This window comes from Papio anubis, chromosome 9 (genome assembly GCF_008728515.1).
Source record: "Papio anubis isolate 15944 chromosome 9, Panubis1.0, whole genome shotgun sequence".
Lineage (NCBI taxonomy): Eukaryota > Metazoa > Chordata > Mammalia > Primates > Cercopithecidae > Papio > Papio anubis.
In genome coordinates this window covers 48,895,419-48,922,085 of record NC_044984.1, presented here as the reverse complement: position 1 = coordinate 48,922,085, position 26,667 = coordinate 48,895,419, and the positions used below count along the sequence as shown (strand labels likewise).

Sequence of the window (26,667 nt, the reverse complement as noted above, 5' to 3'; positions counted from 1 at the left end):
TCATATGCAAGTTCTGTAGGCCTTATCATCCAAATATATCTCAACTCTGACCACATCATCTCACAGTCTCCACTAGTACAGTCCTAGCCATGCACTGTTTATCTTGCCTCTGCTGCTGACCATGACAGCCCCCTAACTGGTCTCCCCTGCGTGTCCCCCTACAGTCCATTCTCCACACAGCAGTCATGTTCCCCTGAAGCCCTCAGCACCGTCTCTTGGGCTGTATGTTTTTTTGCTATTCCTGTGTCTGACCGGGAGTGGGGTGGGGGCCGTTGTGCTAGCCTAGAGGAAGTCAGTGAGCTGAGCATGATTGAATATGCTTCTGAAATGGTGGGGAGTATTTGCAGGGACTGTTAGACTCACTGTTTCTCATTTCCATCTTCCCTGGTTCCTTCTGTTCAGCATTCTTCCTTGCTCTCACTGTTCCTCCCCTTCTGTCTCTCACTGACTGATTCTCTGTCTTTTGATTGGAGAGGGGAAAGGATCCCTCATCAGCTTCAGGGTCTTGAGAGATTCTTCAGTCAAATGTACCCCTGTTCCCAACTCAAGCCTCCCCCAACTCTGGGAGGTGGGCTGAAACAGGCCAGGTGGGGAACATTCATCTCATCTTCTGCAGTCTGTACACCTAATTTGAGTCATTCACCATTTTATCCCCAATGCCTAGCACAACTCTTTGCACCCAGTAGATGCTTATTAAGTATTTATTGAACGGGTAAATGAATGAATGAATGTCTTAGGCATTCAGTTTCCCTGTTGGACCCCTGGTCTGGCATTTCTGGTTCTTTAGACTATTGCTTTCAAACTTTAATGTGCATAAAAATCACCTTGGGACCTTGCTAAACTGGAGAGTTGGATTGAATAGGTCTGAGTTGAGGCCCAAGAATGCATTGGTAGCACGCTTCCAGGGATGCTGATGCTGCTGGTTCTTAAGTCACATTTTGAGGAGCAAGACTCCAAGAGGAGGGGGCTCTCAGGCAGATGGTATCCTCAGCCTAAATCTGAAAAAGAGAATGATGAAGATTGAGGGAGACTGAGAAATAGGGAGAGAGGAACCAAAGAAAGAGGAGGTCCAAGGTCACTAGTTTAAAGGCCTTTAAAGCCCCTGAGAGATACCCAGGTCAGTGGTCTCCAGAAGCCTAGAAGCACCTGCAGCATCTCTCACAACAGCGTCTCTTTCAAAGACCTCACCCCTGACTTGGGGAGGTGGGGCTCTGGAGATGTCTGCCATCTCCATGTCCCTGATTGGTCTCCTTACTCCTGATGAACCCCATGGGTCACAGAAAAGAAAACTTGGCAGAGAACAGGTTTGGAGTTTTCATTCATTTCCGTGAACATTATCCAGACTATCTGTCAGCACACAGGTGAACAGGAGGCCTGTTTAGTGGAGGCAGACATCTTGCATGAATAAAAGAAGTTAGGATTTAAATCTGGCTTTGGAGGAGGATGGAGAGAGCTTTGATGAGCATGTGGGGGCCTTGGAAAGTGGTGGAGAGGTCATTCCAAGCAAAATGGGCTAGAAGCAGGATGGTTCAGGGATAATAAAGGGACCAGTAGCTGGGGCGAGGAGGAAGGATGTAGGAGGGAAAAACTGTCGGAGCTCAGTGTGGTTCTGCATTAAGGAGGGCTTTGCATGCCAATTTGAGGAATCAGTAGTTTGGTGTGAATGCAGTTTGTTCTGAATGCATTAGGGCGCCGTGGACGGGAGTTCCATGAGGAGAGACATGTATCTGGGAGAGGTGTTTCTGGGGAAGGCTTTGCCATCTACTGGTACCTGCTTATCGGGTGGGACCCCTCTTGTCAGTCTGTCTGTACTCCCTGGAGGCCTGGTCAGGCTTTGAAAGTGAAAGATGGTCCCTGGGTTGTGGGGGAGCTGGAGTGAGGTTTTTCTGTTTGCTTGTTTTTTGTTTTCCCTCTGGGAAAGAGCTAGAGTAATTTTGTTTAGTGGAAAATTTTATGAGCTTCTGCCCTAACTCCAGGGTTTTCTTTTGTTTTGTTTTAGCCTAGAAGCCCCTGATAACAAACTATGCCTCAGGCAAGGGAGAGGAAGGGGAAAATAAGGAGGTCATTTTTCATGATAGGTGAGCTGGTAATATCATCACTGGTCCATGCTGGTGAACACTGGGACCCACCTGCCCAGCAATGCCCTTCAGTCTGATTTCTACCAACCACTCAATCCTCCACCCTCCAGCCAATTCAAGTGTCTCCTGACCTTGGAGTGGGGGCCCTAGGACATACTGCCAATGCCAGGTGCTCAGAGGCTTTTCCTGCTTAGATATCTCCAGCGCTTGCCAGGCTGGGTGTCAGCCTTCCTAAGAACTAACTTAATACCTATGCATTTCACACGCAGGCATGTGAGGGTGGAGACTGTTTCTTTGCTGGCTGCGGGGAAGGGGCAGCATTTTGTGATTATTTGTGGGAGGAGCCTGGCTTGCAAGTCTGGGGTTTTCCCTGACAAGGATCCATCTCTTTCCTCCCTGTGTGTCTCCTGTCCCCTGTGCCTGAGGTCACTCTCTTGTACTCATTCCTCTAGCAGGCCAAAAATTGTGCCAACGGAGAGGGCAGATTTTGTTTCTGTGCGAGAGTGTGGGAGATTATTTTCATTTGATTTATTACAGTGCCTGATGATCCTCATGCTGATGTGCTAACGAGCAGGAGAAGCCAGTAGCAGCCCTCACAGCATCACATGGAGGGCTAGACCGACTGGCTGGCAGGGACTTAGTCCCAAATAGCAATTTAGGAGTGGGAAGGGGGCTTGGGGGCAGGGCTATCACTGACACCTCAGACTCCATTTCTCAATTCTGGGAGGGGAACTGGCATTGGGACAACTTTGTGTGGGCCGTTCTTCTTCCTGGGTCCTATGGCCTCTGACATTTATTTATTTATTTATGAGACAGTCTCGCTCTGTTGCACAGGCTGGGGTGCAATGGTGCGATCTAGGCTCACTGCGACCTCTGCCTCCCAGGTTCAAGCAGTTTTCCTGCCTTAGCCTCCTGAGTAGCTGGGATCACAGCCTCCCGCCACCACGGTCCAGCTAATTTTTGTATTTTTAGTAGAGTTGAGGTTTCACCATGTTGGCCAGGCTGGTCTCCTGACCTCATGATCTGCCCACCTCAGCCTCCCAAAGGGCTGGGATTACAGGCATGAGCCACCGCGCTCCGCCAGGCTCCAACTTTTATATTCCTCACTGCTCTTAAGCTCTTTTAGCCCAGAGTCCTTTCAAGTGTTCTGTGGCAAATGTGACCAGGACATTTCAGGCAAAATCTTCTCACACTTGTAGAGTGAATAGAAAATTCCAGGTCCTCAGTGTTGATCACATCTTTGATGCATGACACCTAGTAGGTGCTCAGTTTATTTCTGGTGTGGGTGAGGAGGCTTTTAAGTTACTACCTGGCTTCATCTAGGAAGTCGAGGGAGAAGTTTTGGGTTCCTCTGCAGTAACTGTCCATTCTTAGGTTTCTTTTCCTAGGACATTTTAAAATCCTCACTTCTTTATCTGTTCTTGTTCTTTTATGGGTGTTTCAATGGTTCTGTTATATCTGTCTTTTTTTTTTTTTTTTTTTTTTGAGACGGAGTCTCGCTCTGACACCCAGGCTGGAGTGCAGTGGCCGGATCTCAGCTCACTGCAAGCTCCGCCTCCCGGGTTCACGCCATTCTCCTGCCTCAGCCTCCCGAGTAGCTGGGACTACAGGCGCCCGCCACCTCGCCCGGCTAGTTTTTTGTATTTTTTTAGTAGAGACGAGGTTTCACCGTGTCAGCCAGGATGGTCTCGATCTCCTGACCTCGTGATCCGCCCGTCTCGGCCTCCCAAAGTGCTGGGATTACAGGCTTGAGCCACCGCGCCTGGCCATATCTGTCTTTTTAATTTTATTTATTTATTTATTTACAGACAGTGTCTCACTCTGTTGCCCAGAGTGAGTAGTGGCATGATCATAATTCACTGCAGCCTCAAACTCCTGGACTCAAGGGGTCTTCCCACTTTAGTTTCCCTGGTAGTTGTGACTACAGTCACGTACCAGCATGCCTGGCTAGTTTTTAAATTTTTCGTAACGATGGTGTCTCACTATATTCCCTAGGCTGGTCTGGAACTCCTGGACTGAAGCTATCCTCTTGCCTTGGCCTCCCAAAATGTTGGAATTACAGGCATGGGCCACTACACCTGCCGATCTGTGTCTTACATGGTAGGTCATCTCAGACCTTTTTGGAAGGAATGTGGGTAAAAGCAGCTCTGAAGACATTGTGGTATTTCACTTCAGCTGCGGTATGATTTTTTCAGGGGTTGCTACCTGACAACTGACCCCAAAACGAAGGGGCTGCTGATCATGTGCAGTCACACCAGGTCCTGCTGGTGGTTGGAGGGTTGCCTTGAGAGTGAACAGAAAGCCAACCTGAAGTTTAGTGAGGCAGCATGATTGGAAAGGGAATTAAGGGAGGACATGAGAAGATGAGAGAATAGAAAGAGTTTGACAAGGGAAGACAGGAGGAGAGATCAGAGGAGCAAAGAGGGAAGGGCGTAGGATGGAAGGTACTTACCATTCTAGGCTTCAGCTTGTCATCTGTAAAATGGGAATAATGGGGTTGTTGTCAGGAGTAAGACAGTTAATACATGTGACATTCTTAGCAGGTAGTAAGCATTCTATAATTGTTTGATGATAATAAATAGGGTAATACTGCCTCCGTCACAAGGGTTGTTATGAGACCGGGGCATGTAAAGCACTTGGCAGGCTGCAAAATGCTCATGTTTTCTCTGCTACTATTATTATTCCACTCTTACACTTCTTTCAGCCACTGTCCTGTCTTCATGTGGATGAAGAGGGAGCTGCCAGAAGGAGGTGTGGACCCCTGGGTTCTGTTCTGCTTTGGGGACTGTTTCCTTCCTCCCCCCCTCACCCCCTGGTGAACAGAGTCCAAGCCCCTCACCCTCCCCGCTGGCTTGTATGCCCTCAGGCTCAGTGGAGAGAAAGTAGAGGCTGGCAGGAGGGGCGCAGGAGGGAGGCCAGGGGAAGCCAAGCTGAAAATGAAAGCTGGAGAGGGGGCAGTGGAGCGCCTGGAATCATGTTTGCATAACGAGCTGCGCTGGCTCTGGCTTGCTGTTTTTCCAGACAGGGCTTTCCCTCCTTTGTCTCTCAGCTGGTGCTCCAGTCTCTTTCCTTCTTTTTTGTCTCCTGGCCACTGCCCCTCATTTCCTTTGCCCCTTAGTACTCCCTGCAGCCATCTGGACTCCAGTCTTCCCCTTCCATTTCCCTGACTTCTGCTCTGAGGCTCTGCTCATTTATACCCTTGTTTCCCTGATCCCCATCTCCCTCGTGTGCCCCGCTTCTCTGCCATCCATTTCTGCCCCAGTGAGTTCCCCTCTGTCTCTCTCCCTAGTTCTCCCTTCTCCATCTCTGTGCCATCCCCTTTACTCTCTTTCTGGCTGGAAGTCCCCCATCTTTTCTCTTCCTGCCTGCTTCTGTCTTGCTCTTGTATTCCTGGGTCTCCTTCTTCTTACTGACCCCCTCTGCCTCCCAGGTCAGGCTTCACCTCCTGCCTTCCTCCCCTTCTCTTGCCTTCCCTCTCTGGCAATAGCACTTTCCTGTCAATTATACTGCTTGGATTCAGGGCACTTAGCACCTAGATTCAGGGCCCACTGTGAAGCCCTGCTTTGTTCACTTGATGAAATAATTGCAGTAACAAGACTAAAATTTAATGAGCACTTACTAAACGCCTTATCTGTGTATGATCTCATGTAATTCTCTCAATAATGCTATGAGGTGAATATTATTATCCTCATTTTACAGTTGAGGAAAGTTGAGAGATTAAATAACTTGCCGAAGGTCTCACAGTTAATCAGAATTGGGGCTTGAATGCAGGTCTGCTTGCCTAAGGAGCTTGTGCTCTTAACCACAGGGGTTGATTCCAGCCTTGGAAGAAGCTGGTCTCACTTTCTCTCCCAGTGAGACTAACATAGCCCTCCTCCTTTCTTTAAACATCGTCTTGGCGCCCCCAGCTTCCTCCAAAGGTCATTTGGTTCCTTCTCTTTTCTCTGCACAAGTCCAGATTCAACCTAGCCTCAAGACCTTATTTTATATGACAGTGCTACTAACCATACATTGCCTGGCACTGATCTAAGCACTTTATGCATATTATTTTATTTAATCATCTTAGTAACTATGGGAAGTAGCTACTATTCTCATCCCCATTTTACAGATGAAGAAACTGAGGCACAGGGAAGTCAAATAACTTGTCAGTGGTCACAGAGTTAATAATTGGCAGAGCCAGGATTGAGCCCAGGCACTTTGGCTTCAGGGAACCTGGCCTAACAGCCACACCGCTTCACACAGTTCCTGGGAAAACAGGTTTTGGTCCCTCACCTCTTGCTACTAGTCCAGGTGCTTTGAGCAGTTCTTATGGTCCATCCTCAAGCCCATTTCTGTGGGCACTGCCTGCTGTGGTGTAAAGTCTGCCACCAGCACTGACAGCCCTCAAGATCTGGTCAGGCCACTTGCCCTAATCGGTGCCTGAGGGGATTTATTGGTGGCTGCCCCCAGGGAGGGGGGACAAGTGTTTTCCTCTCCAGCTCTGCTGTGCAGCCTCCTAGCCCGACAGCTCCCTCGTTCCGGCCCATCGCAGCAGCTGATTTACCTCTATGGCTGGGGGATTTAGCTGCTAGCCTGGCTCCTACTATAAATCCCTGGGCAAATAACCGAGCTCTGCATCAAAGCTGCCAACAGGGGAGTGAGCAGGAGCAGATGGTCGCTTTGGCTGTGGGGTGTGGAGGGCAGGGGCAGTGGCTCCAGGGCTTTCTTGTCCACCCCGTCCACACAGAGCCAGGCTGCACCTTGTTCATGCCCATGGGGTTCCCCTAAACTTTCAGAGGATTTGATGGCCCCATCCTGGCATCTCCCTACACTGAGCGCCGGCAGGTTCTGGTTGATGTTGAGTCTTATCCCTGCTACTCCATTTGAAGTCTCTTTGTCTGACATCACTAGAGAAAGAGAGAACTGACTACCATACTGGATTGTATCACCCTTCCAAGAGCTGAGAATCGGGTGGTTTTGTGGGAACCCATCCCACACATGTGGGATGTAGGTAGGTTCTATCCTCCTGAGAGAGGCTCAGACTGAAGCAGGAATTAAGAACTTCTCAGTGGGAAGGAATGAAAGACCTAGAATGTAAGTGACCTAGAGTGGAGGCTGAGAGAAACCTCCAAAAAGTAGGCCAAAGTCAGGGTGGAAGAACCCGGAAGGATAAAGGTACTCCCTAAAAGTGAGACGTGTGGAAGCTGTGGTTGGAACCCTCAAACCTTCCATGTGTGGCCCTGGCTCAGGAACATGATATGACTGCAGGGATCCACATTGGATCTGGGGGTACAGTGGGACTGGAGGGGTCATTGTTCTATCAGTGCTCCTTGCTTCTCTGACTTCCACCCCTCTTTCTCTGACTCCTTCAGTGCCTTCTCCCCGCCACTCCCTGCCTGTCCCCTCTCCCTTCTCTTTGCCATGTTCTCCCCTATGGTGCTCTCGCTTGCTGGTAGCCAGAAAACTCTTCCTGCCTTCAACTGACCAGCCTGCCGTGGTGCGATTGGGCTGAATGAAGCTCAGGGCTCTGGTTCTGCTCCCCAGAACCTTGCTCAGTCTGGAGTCTACCCCCAGTGCCTGTGCCATTTTGTTCTTATGCTCATTTATCTTTCCTGTCCCCTCCCCCACCACTGCCGCCTCCGCCTGGGAGATTACAGTCACTGAATCAGCAGCCAGCTCCAGAGTTCTGCTGACAGGGGACTTTCTGCCTCCGAGGGCTCCTTGGTGGGATCGGGGTCCCTCCTGAGGCCCAGGGGTTTGGGGTAAGGGAAAAGAAGGGCTGGAAAGAAGAACAGGTGGATGCAGAGGGACAGATGAAGGCAAAAGGTAAAGGAGAGAGGTGGGAATACGGAGACAGAAAGGGAGAGATGAACAGAATTCGAAGAAAATATAGACAAAGATGGAAGAACAGTGGGAGAAGTGGAGAGAGAAGCAGAGGCTGGGGAGGTGGGAAAGAATACAAGAGGAGGGGTATGGGAACTAGGTGGGGCAAGCTCTGTTCGGCAGCCTGCCCAGGCCCAGGCAGTCCAGGCCCAGCCCTGCCCTCTCCCCTCCCCTGGTGCCTGGGGAAGGCCCCTTGGAGGCCCAAGTTCACTGGGACCCAGCTGAGGGGTGCAGGCTGGGGCCCGCTGGCCCTGGGTCTGGGGCTCTGCCTTGCACCTCCCTCTCTCCTCCTCACGTGGTGGTTTGTACTTCATCTTGTTTGCGGGGCGGCTGGGCCTGCTCTCGGGGTTTAATGATCTGTGCCATTATTTATAGCTTTGCGCGCCGAGAAACACACTGAATTTATCGCTTGCTTCTATAAATAACCCTGGCAAACGGGTGCCCAGGGAGGAGGGCGGGAGGGGGAGGGAGAAGCGAAGAAAGGAGAGGTTGGGGGTAGGGCAGGGGAGGACTCTGTGGACTCTGTCCCCAAAATGGGGTGAGGATGTGCACAAGGACAGTGGAGGCCGGCCAGACTCTTTCAGCGTGGGTGTGTGTCTAAGGACGCATTAATATAACAGGACAGTGTGTGCCCTGTGAGGGGAGTGGGAGTGTCTGCATGTTTCTGAGGGCATGCATGAGTTGACTATGTGTTACTGTTTGTGTTTGTCTCCGGTGCCACGTTGGTGGCGGTGAGGTTGAAAAAGCACAAGGTAGCCTTCCGCAATGGCTGGTCTCGAAACGGATGTCCAGCAGGGCTGAGAGACAAGGGTTGGGGGTGGGGCTTGGCTAGAGTCGGGATTCTTTCTCTAAGGTTGGGATAACAGAAAAGGTCGCAGTGAGACTGCTTTTCTGGGTGTTCGATGGCAGAGGTGATAAAAGGAAGAAATGAGGCCTGAGGGGGCGGGGGCCAGCGCCACCTGCTCCGGGATCCAGAGAGACCTTCACTTTTGGTCTTCATGGAAGGAGAGGTGGTGGATGGAGAGAGGGGCGGGGTGTGTGGTTGGCCGCAGCCAGCACTCCTCCTAGGACCCTCCTGGCAAGTCCTGACCTAGAGTGGGAGTAGGGGCTCCGTGCAGGCCAGCCTGCCTAGGCAGAGCCAAGGGCCTGGTGCTGTGGCCGGCAGATTGCACCATGCCTGCCTATAGCAGGCCTTCCCCCTGGCCAGGGCTCTTCCCTACCCCTCCTCAGGACTGCCCAGGGTAGCCAAGTCTTGAGGAATGGAAACCCTGGCATGGTCCAGCCACAGGGCTGTGGTCCTGCCTCCGTTCTCTCCCTTAGCCCACCACACAGAACCCGCTGCAGCAGCAGCCATTAGCTCTGGGAAGTGCTGTGCATCTCTAATGAGGGCATTTGCATATATAACGAAGAACCTTCACAGGTGTTGGCAGAGCCACCACTCCTCTTTTCCCTTTCTTCTTTCCTGCCAGCTGCCATCTTTGACCTGTGGCTCTTGGGGTGTGGGAGTCCCTGCCCATTCAGCTGGGAGATGTGCTGTGCTGAAGGACCCCAGGCACAGGTGAGTTTCAGGGACCCCCCTCTCTGGGTCAGACACAGTCAAGGTGAAAGCCCGTTGTGTCATTGTGCATGGACAGGCCCAGCAACCTGTGTACACGTGTGAACATGAGCCTGTGCACAAACAAAGAAGGCACAAGGTCAACACGCCCATCTGTGCCCAAGTGCACTGCAGCGTGGTAATGTACCCTGGTCAGTGCAAGTATGCAAAACACGTCCCAGGCTGCACCCTGGCTCATGCTCCGATGCGCAGTGCACACGGCTGCCAGCACATGCTCCTTCACACTCACATCCTGGCACTAGTGCAGACTATTAGAGAAAAATGCACCTGCACCGACGCTTCCTCCATCCACACAGGCCCCCTCCCTCCCTCCTTTCCTTTCTCCCTCATGGAGTCATCAGCTCTTATTCAGGCCAGAAAACTACCTCCCCATCCCACGTAGACCTATGAAGTACGCAAGAGACCATTTTCCTTTTTAAAAAAAGAATATGAGAGGCCCTTACACCTAGATAAATGACATTGAAGGGGAAGAGAAAATGCCAGGGCCAGGGTGGCAGGTAGGACCTCAGGTTGGGAACTGCGGGGAGGTGGAGAGATTTCTGGGGAGGAGCAGTGCCAGGGGTGCGGAAGTCCCCACAAGGTCATTCTCAGGTTATCCCCGACAGCCTGACTTTCCTGCTGCAGACCAGCCAATCCCCGGCCCGAGGCCTCCCCCGACTCTCCTGTTGGTCCTGCCGAGCCACATGACCCTCCCGCTCTGTGGCACCTGTCTGGATGATGGATGCAGCTGCTCAGCTCTACCTGTTGGGGGACAGGGACTGCACAGCTCCTAATTACCTCCTTCTTCAGTGAGGGCTGAGGGCTGGGGGCTCGACGCTAGGCTGTATGAAACCCCTTCTCCTCCACTGGGGCTGGGGCTGACAACCTGAACTAGAGCCAGGCCTGGAGGCAGGCAGGCAGGCATTCCCTGAACTGCGCTAGGGTGAGGGGGTGTGGGAGCACTAACCTGGGGTGTGGAGAGTGGAGAGTGCTTCTGGAAGGTTGACAGAGGGGAGAAAGTGCATCATAAGTGACTTGGGAAGCTGGGATAGGATATTAAATGAATGACCTTTCTCCAAGGCCATCCCACCGAGGGCAAGATTCAGTTAAATATCAAGGCAAACTTCCTGGCAATCAGGGATAAATGTGCTTGAGCAAAAGACAGAAAGGTGGAGACAGAGGTTTGGAAAGATTTTTAGAAGACGAATCAGATCATCGTTTTCCTGTCTGATGGGTGGCTGGGTCAGAAATAGTCAAGGTGAAAGCCCATTGTGTCAGTGTGCATGGACAGGCCTAGCAACTTGTGTACACATGTGAGCATGTACAAATAGCTGCAGAAGTAGGCTGGAGTTAGAGTAGGAGGGCTGGAGGTAGAACTCGGAATGATTTGTTGGACCAGTGGGTTGGGTGACACTGAACTGGACGCTTGAGGAGGTTGCGACACATCAGTGTGGGAGGCTCTAGGTCTGGCCTGGCTTGGGGAGGGATGAGGAAGACCCCAGGATTGTAAAGATGGTGGAATTCCTCCAGACTTCTCCCCAGGGGCACCGAGGTCTTAGGGGGCAGAGGCATGTATTCAACAACACCCCAGTGCAATGGGATACCTGGTGGGTGTGAGTGCCCCTGGCTAGAGGCAGGCAAACAAGTGGTTTGGGAATGGGACCACTACAAGGTTTCTTCTGATTCTGAGATCCTAGGAATCCCAAAATTACAATTCTTCAGGTTTCAAGAAGGGAAAGTGGGGAAGGGTTGGGCACAGAGCTGGTGAGTAGTACCAGGCATCTTGGCTGCCAGTCCCCTTCTCCTGGTGGCAGTGGCTATGATGATATGGCTATGATAATTGCTATCCTTAGTAAATGATACTGCAACTCACAGTAATGACAACTCCACCAGGATTCATCGCTCATAGTCCTCCCATTTTGGGGGATCTCTTGGCTGAGGAAGACGCGGAAGGGGACCTTGAGTCCCTTTGTACCCCTGGTCCCAAAAGGAGGACAAAATAAACCAGTTGTCCAGGTAAGCAGACCTTGAGGTCAGTGTGGATAGCGAGGAAGGGAGTTGGGGCGAAGGCAGCAGGTAGGCTTCTCATGTTCCAGTGAGTTCTCTCTTTTTTTTTTTTTTGAGATGGACTCTTACTCTGTTGCCCAGGCTGGAGTGCGGTGACCTAATCTCGGCTCACTGCAACTTCTGCCTCCTGGGTTCAAGTGATTCTCCTGCCTCAGCTTCCTGAGTAGTTGAGATTACAGGCGCCTGCCACCACACCCGGCTAATTTTTGTATTTTTAGTAGAGACAGGATTTCACCATGTTGGGCAGGATGGTCTCAAAACCTGACCTCAGGTGATCCACTCACCTCGGCCTCCCAAAGTACTGGGATTACAGGCATGAACCACTGCACCCAGCCCCAGTGAGTCGTTTTCTGAGTGGTCCCCTGCCAATCTTTATTTGTCTCCCCAGGGCATTTTTCCCAATCAACCGCACCTCTGGGTTTACGTGGGTTGCAAATGTTTGGGCTGTCCTCAGCAGCGTGCCCCCCTCATTCCCCGCCACTTGACTCCTCACTGTCCTAAGCTCATCAGGCTGTGGGGTGGACCCTCCCTTGCCCTTGTCCTTTATGGTGCCTTGGGTGCCCTCCTCTATTGGCATGAGTCTTGAGGGAAAAGGTTAGGTAGGAGGTTGCTTACTGTGCTCTCCAGTGTGTGTGCGCGTGTCTCTGCTTCTAGTACAGTTTCTTCATGTGTGTGCTGCGGTGCAGGGTACACAGAATGTCTGGGGAGGCGGCTCTGCTCTTGCCCATTCAGGGTGGTTATGAAAGGGAGACAGAAGGGGTGGGTATCTGGTGATCCATCATCTCCCCACCAGGGCAGACTGGAGCAGTTTTGTGAAACCAGGCTTTCCTGGTCTTAGCATGACACTTATGAGTGTGCGTGCACACACACACACTCACACCACAGTCACCCCAAGAGACAACACACAGACTCACCGACATGCTTGATGCCTCAGGTTTTTTCCCGGGAAGTCTGCCCTGTAAGCTGCTCTCTAATTTATTACCCTAATTTATTAGAGTAAATTTCCTAATAAGTCCCTTTGCATGGATTCCCCATGGCACCCCAGACAGAAACCTTCCATAACTCCCCAGTGCCCATGGAGCGAAGCTCAGACCCTCTAGCCAGCACCCAGGTTCTTCTCTAGTCTATTCCCAACCTGCCTTTCCAGCTTTGTCTCCCATAATCCTCCAACAGGAGTGTCTTCCCCAAGAGGACTCTTCCTGTGCACTACATTTCCTCCCTCCTGGATCACCAGAGCGAGTGCCCTCCTCTCACTCACACTCTAATCATTTTTTAGGCCTCCCCACTCCAGGTGGCCTTTTTGACTTCCCCAGCTTAGAGCAACTTCTTTCTTAGCATGTATGTGGTCCTTGGCATTTGGAGGATGTCTTTCTACAGGTTGAGTCGGAGGAGCTCTGTCTCCTCACTTCTGAGCCTCTCAAAGCAGGGCCTGTACCCATTCATCATTATTTCCCTGGTGCCTAATATGGTGTCTGGCATCTGTGTATGTAAATAGCTGAGAACCTGGCCCCAGGAAAGAGCGGCCTTCTGATCTGGATTAAGTCCCTGCCCTGGTTCTTCTGGCTCTGTGACCCTAAGCAAGCAGCTTCCCTTCTCTGGGCATCAGCTCCCTAATTGCACTGTGGGGAGGTTGGACCTCCTTACTCTAAGATTCTGTTTCTGTGGTGGTGAGAATGGAGACAAACAGCCAGATATAAATAGATGCATAGGTAGCCCGTTACAACACAGCAGGTGAGGAGGCTAGGGGGTAGTAACTAGATAAATGGCTAGGCAGATCCATGTGATCTGGGCTACTTCCTTTGCCTCTTGCACCCTCTATTTATTTATATGAAAAATGGGATTGACGTTACAGGATTCCTTTGGACTTTAGGTAGGCAGAAGCTTAGTTCACACACAGTACACAGAAGGACTTATTTGGAGAATTGTATCTGAGGCCCCTCTCCCTTTTCATGTCTTCCCCTCATGGTCTCTGTTCTGTTTCTTTTCCTCTTGATAATTGCCTGGGAGAACCTGTACTCACCTCCCTTCACGTCAGCCCCAGTGGCTTGGTATCAGGCCTGAGTGCAGTCCCTGACTGGCAGCCCACGGTGGGGTCTGGGCTGAAGAATGCTTCAGTGAGCCTCCAGGCAGCTCCTCTGCTGGAGTCTCCTTTGCAAATGCTGTTGCTGCTGCAGGAACCACAGGATTTCCCACCACCCCAGATTCCCGTATTCCGACTCCTCTGCCTCCCACACATCCTGCCTTCTATCTGACCCTGACCTCGGGGGTCTCTCCCAGCCTGAGAAATGTCCCCCTTGCCTTGTTACCCTTCCCTGGGAATACTGAGGCTGGAGTTGTCTGTGGAGGCCAGGAAAGTTCCTCAGAAATTTGAGGAAGGGGGTGGGGTCTTGAGTGAGGGGAGACCCCTATTCTACATTATGACCTCTGGCTCACCCCCACTTCCCAAGTCACCCTTGGGATAGCACTGGATGGAGGCCCCAGAGTGCGGCCCCAAACCCATGTCCCTGTCTCCATAAGGCCTTAGAGGCGCGAAACTTTCTTTGCAGGGAGCCGAAGGGGAACTGGTGTGTGTTCAAGGTGCCCCGGGGTCCCAGCTTCCCAGCCCTGCCCACTCTGTGATCTCCAAGGACCTTGGGTGCATCCAGCCTCAGGAAAGCCGCTCTGTTTACAGTGTGGGAGGTTTGTTCCCACTGATGCTGCTCAGTCTAGAGCTCTGGAGGGAAGAGGGGAAGGACTGTGGGAAAATCGAGGGGGGAAACCACGTGAACTTTGGAAGGAGGTGGAGTTGGTGACTTTTCCCCTCCTTGGAGCAGCTGGGAGGTCTAGCAAAATTTAGCCCTTTATCCTAGGGAAGAAGGACCCTAGAAAACAAGTGAAGAAACCAAGTGGGGGAAATTGAGGGCAGGGAAGGATCAGCAGTTTGCCGGGGGCTGTAGTTGGTGGGAGGGAAGAGCTGGAGAGATCCAAACCAGAGAGTACGAGTCAAGACTTATTGCATGTGATTTGGCTGCAAATACACAGCATTTGGGTCATTGCAAGGGTGAGGGCCCTAGAGGCTGGGGCTGAGTCACATGTTTCATTTTTACCATAGGGACTGGCCTTTGCTTGCAGGGGCCCAGAGAGGGAAAATATTTGGGCGAGGTCACACAGCACTTGCCTCAATCAGAGGCCAGCCTGGCTTTCTCTTTTATTTTCTCAGCCACTCTTGACCTAAAAAATACATGTATTCTCCAGTCTGTACAATCTCCCATGCTCCCTCTTCCCCCTAAATAGTTATGTGTGAACTTTGACCTGGGAATTCGCTTTGAGGGGAGCACTTTGGGAACAAACATGATAAAGCCTCATAAAGAACTCCAACAGCTTGCAAATAGCCTGTGCTAAATTGCCTCTTCAAGTGAAAATTAAAGCAAATGTCTGTTTTATGGCCATGTTTTCTTGGGCAGCAACTATGGGGAGAGTGCAGGCAGTTCAGAAATGGGAAGCAGAGGGAAGGCGGAGGCATGTCAGGTGTGGGATCCCTGGACAGGTAGAACGAGCTGCTCCGCAGAGGCCCTCCAGACCGTTCTTCTGCATTCCTGCCTCTTCCACCCCTTTTCTATATAGAGAGGGTGTCAAGATAATCTTGTCCCCAGGAAGCCCTTCTTAAGGCCTCTCCTCTTCTCCCAGTGTGGCTTTGGAAAGTTCTTGGTCTTCTGGGGGCACCAACCTCCTAGAGTGCCACTGGTGGAAGCCGTGACATCACCCCGGTCAAGGTCTTGACCTGGGGTCTGTGACCTCCCAGAGTTTCTCTGACAGGCCTCTGAGGTTGTTGCTGGGGTTGAGGGGCTCTAGACCACCCCACCCCCTGCTCTTGCAGTTTTCCCCAGATCTAGTCCACTTTTGCATAGCGGGATTCTAAGTGAGGATTGTTTGAAAAGAGGTTCTAAGGCAATAATAATAATACAATAACAATAATAATAGTAATAATAATGATGATGATGACAAAAGGAAACTCCTGATCTACTCTAATCCCTTCACTGCACAATTGAAGAAATTAAGGCCCAGAGAGGACCTCTTGGGGGAGGACCGTTGGTTGGATGAAAGGAAGTCTGGGAAAAGCAGCTCTGATTCTGACCCAAGTCGCTTCCCTTCTCTGGGCCTCAGTCTCTTCATGCGTAAAACAGATTTCCTGAACTTCAAAGGTCCTTTTCAGGTCTGTGAACCCTAAGTAAATAAGTGTGTAATAATGACAACAATAGCCCATGTTTTTTGACCCCAGGGATGTGCCAGGTCCTAAGTGCTATGCATTTTCTTTTTTTTTTTTTTTTGAGATGGAGTCTTACTCTGTCGCCCAGACTGGAATGCAGTGGTGTGATCTCAGCTCACTGCAACCTCCGCCTCCTGGATTCCAGTGATTCTCATGCCTCAGTCTCCCAAGTAGCAGGGATTACAGGCATGTCCCACCATGCCGGGCTAATTTTTATATTTTTAGTAGAGACAGGATTTCATCATGTTGACCAGACTGGTCTCGAACTCCTGGACTCAAGTGATCCACCCGCCTTGGCCTCCCAAAGTGTTGGGATTACAGGCATGAGCCACTGTGCCTGGCCGCTATGCATTTTCCATGGGCCATCCCATTTAAGACTCAATAACTTTATGAAATATCATCATTCCCATGAGGAAACTAAGGCACAGAGAGGTTAAATAACTTGGCTGAGGTCCTTAAATGGCAAAGGCAGAATTTGAACCCTGGCAGTCCCTCTCCAGGGCTTGGGCCCTCAGTCACTACTCATGTAAGGGGACTGGGACTCAGTCCTGCTGACCTTGGGCCAGTGCTCCTTCCACTGTACCAGGCCACCTGCCTAGCTAGGGCGGTGCTGGCCTCAGGCTCTCTGGAGGCTGCTGGGGTCTACTGTACTCAGTGCTGGGAAGCGTAATGCTCAGTGCACACCTTGCAGAAGGGGCTTTGGGGCAGAACAGGATTTCTTTTTTTTTTTTTTTTTTTCAGTGAGTTTCCTGAGCTTCAAAGAACAGGGCTTCTTGAAGGAGGCCTCAAAGGCTGAGAAGAGCTTCTGTGGGACTCCAGGAAGCCGTGAAGGTTCTTGATCAGGGCAGCAATGATACAATAGTGTAAAAATTTCCCTCCCTGCCCCTCACCCAATGGCCTGCCCACCTAGGAAACCCTGCAACAGGCAGCCAGCCTGGCCCAGTCTGCAAAACCTTTCAGTGACAACCCCCTCAAACACACACATACACACACACACACACACATGCACGCAGTGTCCCTTCTAACCTGGCTATCCCAGCCTTTTCTCTGAAGCTTCACTGCTAGAACTTGATGTTGGATCTGGCTTCCTCCTCAGAAGACAATTTATGGCAACATGTCGAAGACTCTGTTTTAATGAAGTTGCAAAAGTAGGTTAATGGGCTGTGGGTGTTTTTCATTCCCCTCCTCCTGCCCCATCTCCACCCCTGGGTGGATGAATGATGCCTCTCCCAGCAAGATGCAAAGTCAGGCTGAGGATCTCGGGCCTGGACTCAAGCTCGCATCCCTTCCTTGGCCCCCTGCTCAACTCCTCAGCACCACTCCTCTCTGCCACTGGGAAGGTACTCAGAATATCTAGCCCCAATCCCTCCTGCTGTAGCTGTGGTCCAGAAGGTGCTCCAGGTTCTGCCCAGAGGGGAGGAGCATGGCATATTTGAGTGGTGGGTCTGGGGTAAGGACTGAGGCAGGGGTGGGACTCTGAGGAATAAGTAAAATGCTGGGGAATGGATTCTTTTAGACTGGAGAGGCAGGGAGGTAGAAGCTCAGCTAGCATGGACCCAGAGAACTCTGAAGCTGGTGCTAGTATTCTGGAGGAGGACTGAGTTTCTGGGAGTCTCTCCAGTTGCTGTCCCCGCCTGTGTAATTCATCTCTGTGTTTCCTGGTACCATGCCGATGTAGAGCTGCTCTTGCGACTGTTTGCTAAGTGAATGATGGATACAAGAGTGAATGACTCTTCTTTCCCTATGCCAAGTCTCTGGGGCTAAACTACCCTCATCCTTGCTCACCTCTACACCTTCCCTCAGCTGTTACTACTTGGAACCCTCTCCCTTCTCAGACTGTGCCCAATGCTGGCTCTACACTTCTGTCTCTTGGGGAGTTTTTCATGATTAAACTGCAAGAAGAGTTCTCTATTCACTCGGGTCCAAGATTAGGGTCTGTCATCCCTGTAAGTTCAGGGTCCCTAGGGTCTATGTCATTTTCCTCCAGATTCTGCCCTGCCTCAGCAACACCCAGGGCAGGGCTCCAAGACTGAGGTGGGAGCTCTGGGCTCAGTTATTGCTGGGGACATACACCCAGGAGGACCATACTGCTGCCCAGGAACAGGCCTGGTCCTTCCTCCCTACAGAAAGCCGGGAGCACGCACAGCATCTGGCCTGCCATCCCTCCCGGGGAGCAAGTAGCCTTCTTCATTCCCAGCCCCTCACTGCCAACAAAGGAGGCTGTTGGCCAGGGTTTGGGACTTGAATACCAAGATGGGGTAGGGCAGAGCCTTGCTGCCCTACAACTTCAAACTATCCCCTCCTCTAGGAAGCTGGGTCACCTCTGTCCTTCCCCCTCCAAACTCCCTAGCTTTCTTTTACAGCCTTAGCTCCCTCCCTTCCTCTGGGCCAGGTAGTAGCACAGGCCTGTGACCTTTTGGAGTCACCCTATAAAAACCCCCAAGCAAACCTAGTGTGAAGCCCAGAAAACCCCACCATAATCTCCAGGGCAACTCCACAGTTGTACTCCAAACTCTACAACAGCATCCACAATCTACAGTAACACCCCAAATCCCTATAGTAACATCCAGAACTACCCAGCCCAGGCAGTGCCACAGAGCCACCCCAAACATGGCACAGGAAGCTCAACACAGGCCCCTTCAGGAGCAGCTAAGCCTAAGCTGATCTAGCTGACCCGGACAGGGGGGTCCTCCTGTCCAAAGCCCCCATTGGACCTTGCTCCCCACTAAGCTTTGCTGTGGTAGAGGGACGGGTGGGTGCCCAGGGCATGGACGTGAAGGTTTCCGCTCACCTGAGGTGCTGAGGGAAGAGGTCTTGGAGGACAAGCCAGATTGCCCTGGAGGGCCAGGGAAACCCAGAGGCCATGGTCGTTTAATACCGGAAATGGGAATCCATGGGGTTTCTGTGGAAATTTCTGTGGATGAAGAGGAGACAGGACTCCCGGGTTCCCACGGTCACACGCACATGCTTTACAGATCTGTTTTGGGTCTGAGTCTCGGGGGCATGGGAGGTGGTGTGGAGACAGTGGGTATGGTGGGGGTTAGTAATTGGCAGTTCAGAGGGAGGAGACACAGGCCCATTCCCCTAGTCCGATGAGAGAGAAGAGAGTCACACTGGCACCTGATTTAGGAATTGCTGGAGGGGCTTGTTGAGTGCAGGGAGAAACCAAGAAAAGGGGAGCCAAGGGTTTCAAATCAGAAGGGCTTCAGGGAGGAGAAGAATGGGCAGGAGGTTGGAAAAGAAGGGGCCGGGTGTGGTGGCTCATGTCTGTAATCCCAGCACTTTGGGAGGCTGAGGTGGGTGGATACCCTGAGGTCGGGAGCTGGAGACCAGCCTGACCAACATGGAGAAACCCTAAAATACTTGGAAGGGAGGCTCCCACCCTCTCTGCCCCTGCCCCTGGCAGCCCTACCCCCAATTTCAGCAGGGCTAGGTCCCCAGAGCCTGGGGATGGGTTGGGAAGGTGGGTTACATCTACTAAAAATACAAAATTGGTGGGGCGTGGTGGTGCACACCTATAATCCCCGCTACTTGGGAGACTGAGGCAGGAGAATCGCTTGAACCCTGGAGGCAGAGGTTGCAGTTAGCCGAGATCGTGCCATTGCACTCCAGCCTGGGCAACAAGAGTGCAACTCCATCTCAACAATAATAATACTATTAATAATAATTTAAAAAAAAGAAGAGAGGAACAGAGCTGGGAAGGTCCCTGGCGGGGAGGGGTCTCTGTAGCTTTTGAAGGGTTGAGAGCTGGTTCCAGGCCAGGCTGAGTTCAACCTGTGGAGTCACCAGACATTGGCATCTCTGGGTGTAAAACTCTGAGAAGGGAAGAAGATGAATATGGAGTCAGGAGGCCTAGGGACTGCAGGCTCCACCCTTGCCCCTTGACCTTGGGTAATTCCTGCACACTTCTAGTGTCATCTTTCTCCAGTCTGTAGAGGGGGAATAACAACATCCAGCATTCTTGATTATTTAGAAAGCTTCGCTAGCAGATGAGAAAGCTGTTTGGCCCACAATTTAGTAGATGTAAACGGTGCCAGCCCCTCTGTGGTGCATGAGATGTCAAGTTCTAAGTTCCCAGCTCTGCTACCAGACAGTCCTTTTTTTAGGCCTCAGTTTCCCCATCTGTAAAACAGGGGGAGTTGCACTTGTTCATTTCTTGGGGCCCCTCCCCCATCTGGTATCTGTTTAATAATTTTCAAGGTTCTTACAAAGGAGATAATAAATGCCAACAAGCTTTGTTCAAGTGTAAAGTGTGCTTTCGATGTGAGGGGCTGAAGGGCTCCCCGGGTGCGGAGAAAGGTGCTTTGAGCTGGGCCATGGCCCACAGTCTATCTTAGGCTTGGACCCCTGGAAGGAAAATGCAGGGAGCCCTGCTCAAGTTTATCCCACCTGCTTCCCAGAGCTGTGTCCACACCAGCAACATTCTGCTCCCCCTTCCCAGTCAACCCCCAGGCTCTGGGGACCAAGCCCTGCTCAAATTGGGGGTGGGGCTCCCAGGGGCAGGGGCAGAGAGGGTGGGAGCCTCCCTTCCAAGTGGCTCCGAGCTGGAGCACAGCAATTACGCGGGAGGATTTATGTCCCTTTGCCTTTAATCGGAAACTCCATGTCAAGAAGAAAAATCTGCACTGTCCTCCGGCCCGGCTTCCTGCTTTATCATTATTATTGGAGGAAGGTTGATTTGGAAACTTAAAGAAAAGTGGGGTTGGGGGTGGGAGCCACTGGGGAAGGGGAAGTGTGGGGCACAAGGATGGCCTTCCTACTGTTTGGTTTGTCACAAGAAGGGGACAAAGGGCAGGGCAGGGGCTGGGGTCCTGGAGGGCAGGTGAGAAGAGACCAGAGGAATGCTAGGGGGAGGTTGGGGGCTGCAGGGTCATGAAAGGAAGGGGCACCCAGGAGCTGGGGGGTGCTCGGAGGGAGGGAAAGGGTGGGCAGGCAGAGGGGATAGCTGGGGGTTGAAGGGACCTGGGGAGAGAAGAGAACCAGCAGCCAAGGTGGAGGGACGGAGCAGCCAGGTGCTAGAGGGACCATGGGTGGGCAAAGGGGTGTGGAACAGCTAGAGGGGCAGCCAGGCTCTCAGGGGATACTGTTGGGGAGGGAGAATGGGGGGTAAGCAGAGGGAATGCAGGGTGGGGGAAGAAGAGGGTAGGGCCTCGTGGAGTGAAGAGGCATCAGGGGCTGGCAGAGGGAGAGGGAGGGTAACCAGATGGGAGAGTCAGGGACTGGGGCTGGTGGGGGGTTGGACCAGGAACTCTGGGACTATCTCGGTCTATATGGCCTGCTCCCACAAAGGCCTCTCCTCACCTGGCCCACCTGTGTCTCCTGGTGTCCTGATTGCAGGGCTCTGGCCTCCCAGAAAGCCCAGGTTTTTGCCTTCCACCTTGGGAGCTGTTTCCTCCGGTGATCCGGTGTAGTGACTGGGAACAGGCTGAGGGGAACCACTTGACTGTCTTAGAGAGACAGGTCTGCACTCTAGGGAGGGGAGACCAGGGATAGAAGGCCTCCTTCAGCCATCTTCCTGCCCTGTTTGGAAGTCCCCCCAGTGTCTTACCTGTTATCCCTCCTGTTGCCAGGATTTCATTCTGATGCTTTGGAGTCAGGCCTGGGTTTGAATTCTGTCTCTGGCACTGGCTACTGGAGAACACCTCTCTGAGCCTCAGGGTTTTTGTCTGCAACATGATGACAGTAATACCTACGTGGCAGGTGTTGTCAGGATTAGAGATAATTAAGTAAAGTATCCAGCACATAGTACGCCTTCAAGATGCACTGTGCCCATCTGGCGGTAGCACCTGATATATGCAACCTCTCTGCTTTACAAAGCATTGATGAATTATTTGTATGTTTTCTCATTTGATTGTCATGACAGCTTAATGAGGGAGCCTGGGTAGGTGTCATTATCCTCATGTTAGTGATGGAAACCATGGTACAGAGTGGCTGAGTGACTTGCCCAAGGCCACACAGCGCATGCCTGGAGCAGCCCGGTGACACAGGCCCATAATACCACATGAGAGGCTTGAAGATCTTCCTCTGGGTCTTCTTCCTCCACCCTTGCCAAGGCCCCACACCCAGCCGCTGGTCCCTGGAATCTAGAGTTGAGTTTGGGGTGCTCAGCGGAGTGGCTCAGCTTCCAATCCTCCTGCAGCCCGGGCCATGCCCACCTTCATGCGCCTCCTCCCCAGCTTGACTAAGAGATTTTATAGCCGTTTATGAGCAATTTCTGTCCATATATCATCGGAGATATATAGCCAGGCAAATATTAGGGACCCAAACGGAGGTTTTAAGAGTGAGTTTTATTGCTGCTGAAAGCAGGTGTGATAGGCAGCATGCGGAGACCCACCTTCCCTCTTGCTCGGCGGCCGGGTGGTGGCAGCAGGGACTGGGCTTCAGCTGAGAAAAGCCATCTGTGAAGCTTGTGTGTTATGCCAGCACCCAGGGGTGCGTTGGCGGAGGGTGGTGATGAAGGGTGGGGCTCTGTTCCTCAGAGAGCCATGCAAGTGGGTGTGGAGGGGTGAAAGGAGGCCAGAAGTCACAGGCTGGTGTGGACAGAACACCCTCTCCAAACCTGGGTGGGAAGACACTGAGTTCCAGTGGATTCAAAACCCAGAAGCATGGATTGAAGTGAGACAGACTTGGGAACCAGCTTCTCCCCAGGGGCCCCTGGGAGAGATTTTGGCATTGCCTTTTGCTGGAAGTCTTTAAAAACTGGATCTGAACAAGGAGACCCCTGCCCAGAGCTGGTAAGCTGGACAACGTGACCCCTACACTCTTGAGACGTGGCCCCTGTTCTGCTGGAGAAAGCCCTGCAGAGGAGGTCATCCGTGGCCTCCTTTTGGGCTCTGTCCCAGGCCCCCGGCCCACGTGTCCTCTGCCCTCTGCGGGCTCCTGGGTATGGGTGAGTGGCAGAGGGGTAAGGAGAGCCTTCTTGGCTTGCGGCATATGGAGAGAAGATGTCCCAGGGAATCCTCGCTCCTGATTTAAGCAGCTCCGACAGCTTTATGGCGCCTCCTCGAGTGAGCCCCCAACGTTGGCTGTTTAACTTTTTAGCGTCGTTTAACGCTTAGACTCTGGCGGACAGGCAGGCCCCAAGGCCCCAGAGGCAGCGGCACTAAATCAGGACACTCTGAGGCCCCGATAAATAATTTTTACAGGGCACGCAGCCCATAGATCACCAGTGGGGGTGGGGGGAGAGTGGCTGTGATATTTCAACCAATTGTCATATGTGACTGCCCTGTGCTCCGACTCCAGGTCGCCCACATGGCAGCCGGCTTCATAACTGGGGCTTCATTCTGGGGCTTCATTCTGGGGCTCTTCACTTTGGGGCATGGGAGAGGAGTGGGAGACGGGGCCTTTGATAACCCTAGCCAGCAGATGACCCATTGCCTCCCCGGGAATGATGTTAAGGTCTGCTCAACTCGCTGTTGTCCATAGAGCATGGGTGCTCAATCCAAGTCTCCTCTGGCATTGGGAGAAGGGACAGCTGAAGGCACAAGGGCAGGGTGGCAAAGAGGAACATAAATAACTTTCTGTAGCCAAAAAGTCACTTTTCTGACCAGCTTCCCTGTTATGTTGACCACTTCCAAACTTGAGGTCTGCGTGAGAGAACAGCACAGAGGGAGGGAGGCATTAGACCTGAGCCCTGGAGAGGAGGGCAGAGCTAAGGCTGAAGTTCAGAGAAACTGGCAGCATCCCTGTACCATTTAGACCTCTAGAGAAAGAGACGGAGAGATGTGGTGGGGGAGTGTGGAAGGAGAGAGACAGAAACACAGAGAAGACTAGAGAGTGAGAGGGACAGAAAAATGAAGATGAAAGACACATGAAGATGCAGAGAGAACAAGAGACAGAGGCAAGAGGAGACAGACCAAAACTGACTCAGAAGGGACACTCCAACAGATGGTTTGGTGTGGAGAAGGAGGCCTTTTCCTAAAGCTTGGTACCAAGCAAGAGGAACAGTGGTATCAACAGACCAAGGCAGGGGCTGCGCCTGTGCCAGGCTGACCTGCCCCATGCCCTCTGAGGGTGCCCTTTCCCTGGCTCCAGGACCGTGTTTCTCTGCACCAGCTCCACGCTGCTTCCCCACTCTCTCCCCTCCCCTCAGTGCCCTTGCCCCGTCCCCTCATCTGTAAGATCCTGGGATTTGCGGGGACACTTAATCCATATGGAGCTGATTCATTCCCATCTAAATCATCTCCATGAGCTTCCCTAAGAGCCCTCTGATGTGCCAGCCACCATTCCTCTCGCGGGGGCGATGGAGGGCTGGGGGCTGCCAGTAAACAAACCTCAGCCGCCATCCATCTATCCTGGCCTCGCCCATCAGTCCAGCCAAGACCATTCATCTCTCCAGCACTGCTCCCTGCACTCCTCCATCCCTCCATCCATCTGTCCCTCCTCCTCATGCCCCTCTACTGGAACCTTTACCTCTGTGTCTTGTCCTGGGTAGCATCTTGACGGGTCATCTCAACCATCCCCCTGCCTTCAGACAGGAGCCTTACTTTACCCCTGGCCCAGCAAGACGGGGGCTCTCCCGGTTCATCACCTTCCAAGAATGAGGCCTTTGAGTCTGATGATTTTAGTCTACAGCACTGACAACCTAGGGAAGTTCCTTCTTCTGTCTAGCTTGTGTGTTTGACATTCACATATGACCACACGTCTGAATGGGAGTGGGTATAAGATTATAGGATTATATTCAAGCATGAGAGTCTCCAGTATTTGTAATATGTACCTCTCTGGCTTACCATGGTATGGGGAGCATAAGACCAGTGAAATGAGCCTCCCCCCTAGTCTCCCCCAGCAGAGTCTGGCCCAGTGCCAAGCACACAGTGGGCACTCAGTGTTGATTGCTTCCTGGCCATCTTATTTGCCAGTGCCAATGAGCCCAGTGGTCTCACATACATCCTGGGGGGGTTTTGGTGGTATAACTCTGTGGATCTGATACAGGGCAGATTATGGCACCTCTAGCCTGGCAGGGTTTGCAGTAAACACTAAGGAAATGTCTCTTACATCTATTCTCCCACCCAGATTTCTTAATGCAGGCCTGGGGTAGAGCTTGCCTCAACAACTTGCTCTTGGTAATTGTGGGGCTGAAGAGAGGGAGGACAAACAGGAGGGGCAGCAGGTGTTGGTGGGGCCTTCTATGGCCCCGAAGCAGAACCCTCACATTTGGGAGAAACCCTTGTATGTTTACCTGCACTAATGGGGAGAGGGCACGGAGGGTGCCGCTGTCCCCTGCCCCAGCCTTATCATTATGGCCCTTCCCTTCTCAGCTTCTTCAGCTCAGCCTGGGAGGGGTGACTCTGAGAAAGGGGCTTCTGCAAGCCCCTCAGGAGAGAAGACGGGAGCAGATCTTTGGGTCCCACCTCAGCATCTCAATGCGTAGCACCACTGGGAGTTGGGGAACAGGTCTGTCTGTCTCTGGAATAGAGAATTTGGGTCAGGCTCTAGTAACCCTGCAGAGGTATAAAGTGGGTATGGGGGGTGGAGGTGGAGTTACAGGGAAAGATGAGGGCAGTACCTGTGTCAGGTGTGTCCTTCTCGGGATCCACAGTCATGGAGAGTGGGAGGGAGACAAAACATGAACTTTCACATGCCCTGAGAGAGCTGGTGCCTCACCACTGCCAGTGGCTCCCCCAAGACCTGGGATGCCTTGTTGAGCATCTGCCCTGCTCCCAGACCAGACTAGACCAGGCAGGGAATCCCGTTGCGGGATTCTCCCCTGTCCCCACACTAATTCCCACTCCCTTTCCCCTCGTTGCTGGTCCCCTGCATGGAGTCACTGTGAGTGCACAGGATAGGTGAGGCTCTCTACAGCTGTTATTGAGTTGTGAGGATCCTTGACCTTGTCCCTCTCACTTCCCTACAGGGAGAGGAGGCTCTAATTGTAGTCAGAAAGATAAGAAGGGTGTCGTGTAGTGGAGAGGGACTGGAGGGGCCATGGGGAAACTAACCACTTGCCCCAGTCGTGTGAAGGTAAGTGTGGGAGGGGAGGGGCCTGCAGGTGGCAAGGCCCAACTTAAGAATGATGGAGTGCTTCTTAGTTTTCTGAGCTATAGACGTGTGGGGTATGTAAGACCATGCAGAAGGATAAATTATTGCTTAAGAAGGAGAGGACATGGGGAAATAAGAAAAAATTCAAGCCAGGGAGACCCAATGCTACTACCCCCACCACCATTGTGACCTAACCCATCTGTGCTGGACTGGATTAAAGTCCACAGGGAGGGGGAGGCCTGAGAACTGGCCCTGAGGTCTTCAGAGGAAAAGCTGATCCCACAACGTGCATTTGCTTGATGTTACACAGAGCAAGGGGGAGCTGGGAACAGCTGCTCAGATTCTTCAGGTGGGACAGCCACGGGGAGCTCCCCATCCTCCTCCTTCCTTCCTTGCACCCACCTCTCTACAACCCCTCCTTCTACCTAGTCCACTGAGGAACAGTGCCCTCCTCTCCCATTGGCCCGCCTCTCATGGTTGTCCCCAGCCTCTTGGGCTGGGCCCTCCTCACCCACTCATTGGCTCCTAACCTCTCTTGTCTCCTCTGAAACTCCTCTTCCTGCAAGAAGCATCCCAGGCTGCTTCTCCCCTCCCCCTAAAAAAAGCCCACTTACCCAGACTTGCGGCTGATGAAAATCCTTTAGGATCCACTCGTGGGCTGCTGCCTTGGGTCCTGCAAGGTTTGGAGATTCCTTTGTTTGTCTGTCTTCTATTGCTCAACGTCCACATGTCCAGTTTAGGCTGGGATTCCCACAATACAGGTGAGGAGCCAAGTCTTTTTTTTTTTTTTTCTTTATTTGAGATGGAGTCTCGCTCTGCCGCCCAGGCTGGAGTGCAGTGGC

At 52.3% G+C, this 26,667-nt stretch overlaps 1 long non-coding RNA gene across 4 annotated transcripts; it reads right to left on the bottom strand.

Moving 5' to 3' along the window:
* Nucleotides 1–687: 687 nt before the first annotated feature.
* On the bottom strand, nt 688–26,667 carry LOC103875773. Of its 4 annotated transcripts, none has more exons than XR_004176079.1 (7): nt 25,026–26,667; nt 24,260–24,491; nt 21,149–23,433; nt 18,639–18,749; nt 16,874–16,973; nt 4,531–4,553; nt 688–998 (listed from the first exon to the last, which is right to left on the bottom strand). It is a non-coding gene; the product is annotated as an uncharacterized LOC103875773 (long non-coding RNA). The 4 variants fall into 4 exon arrangements; XR_004176077.1 differs by lacking the exon at nt 24,260–24,491 and having other exon boundaries at nt 21,149–21,316; nt 21,396–23,433; nt 26,440–26,667; XR_004176078.1 differs by having other exon boundaries at nt 24,260–26,667.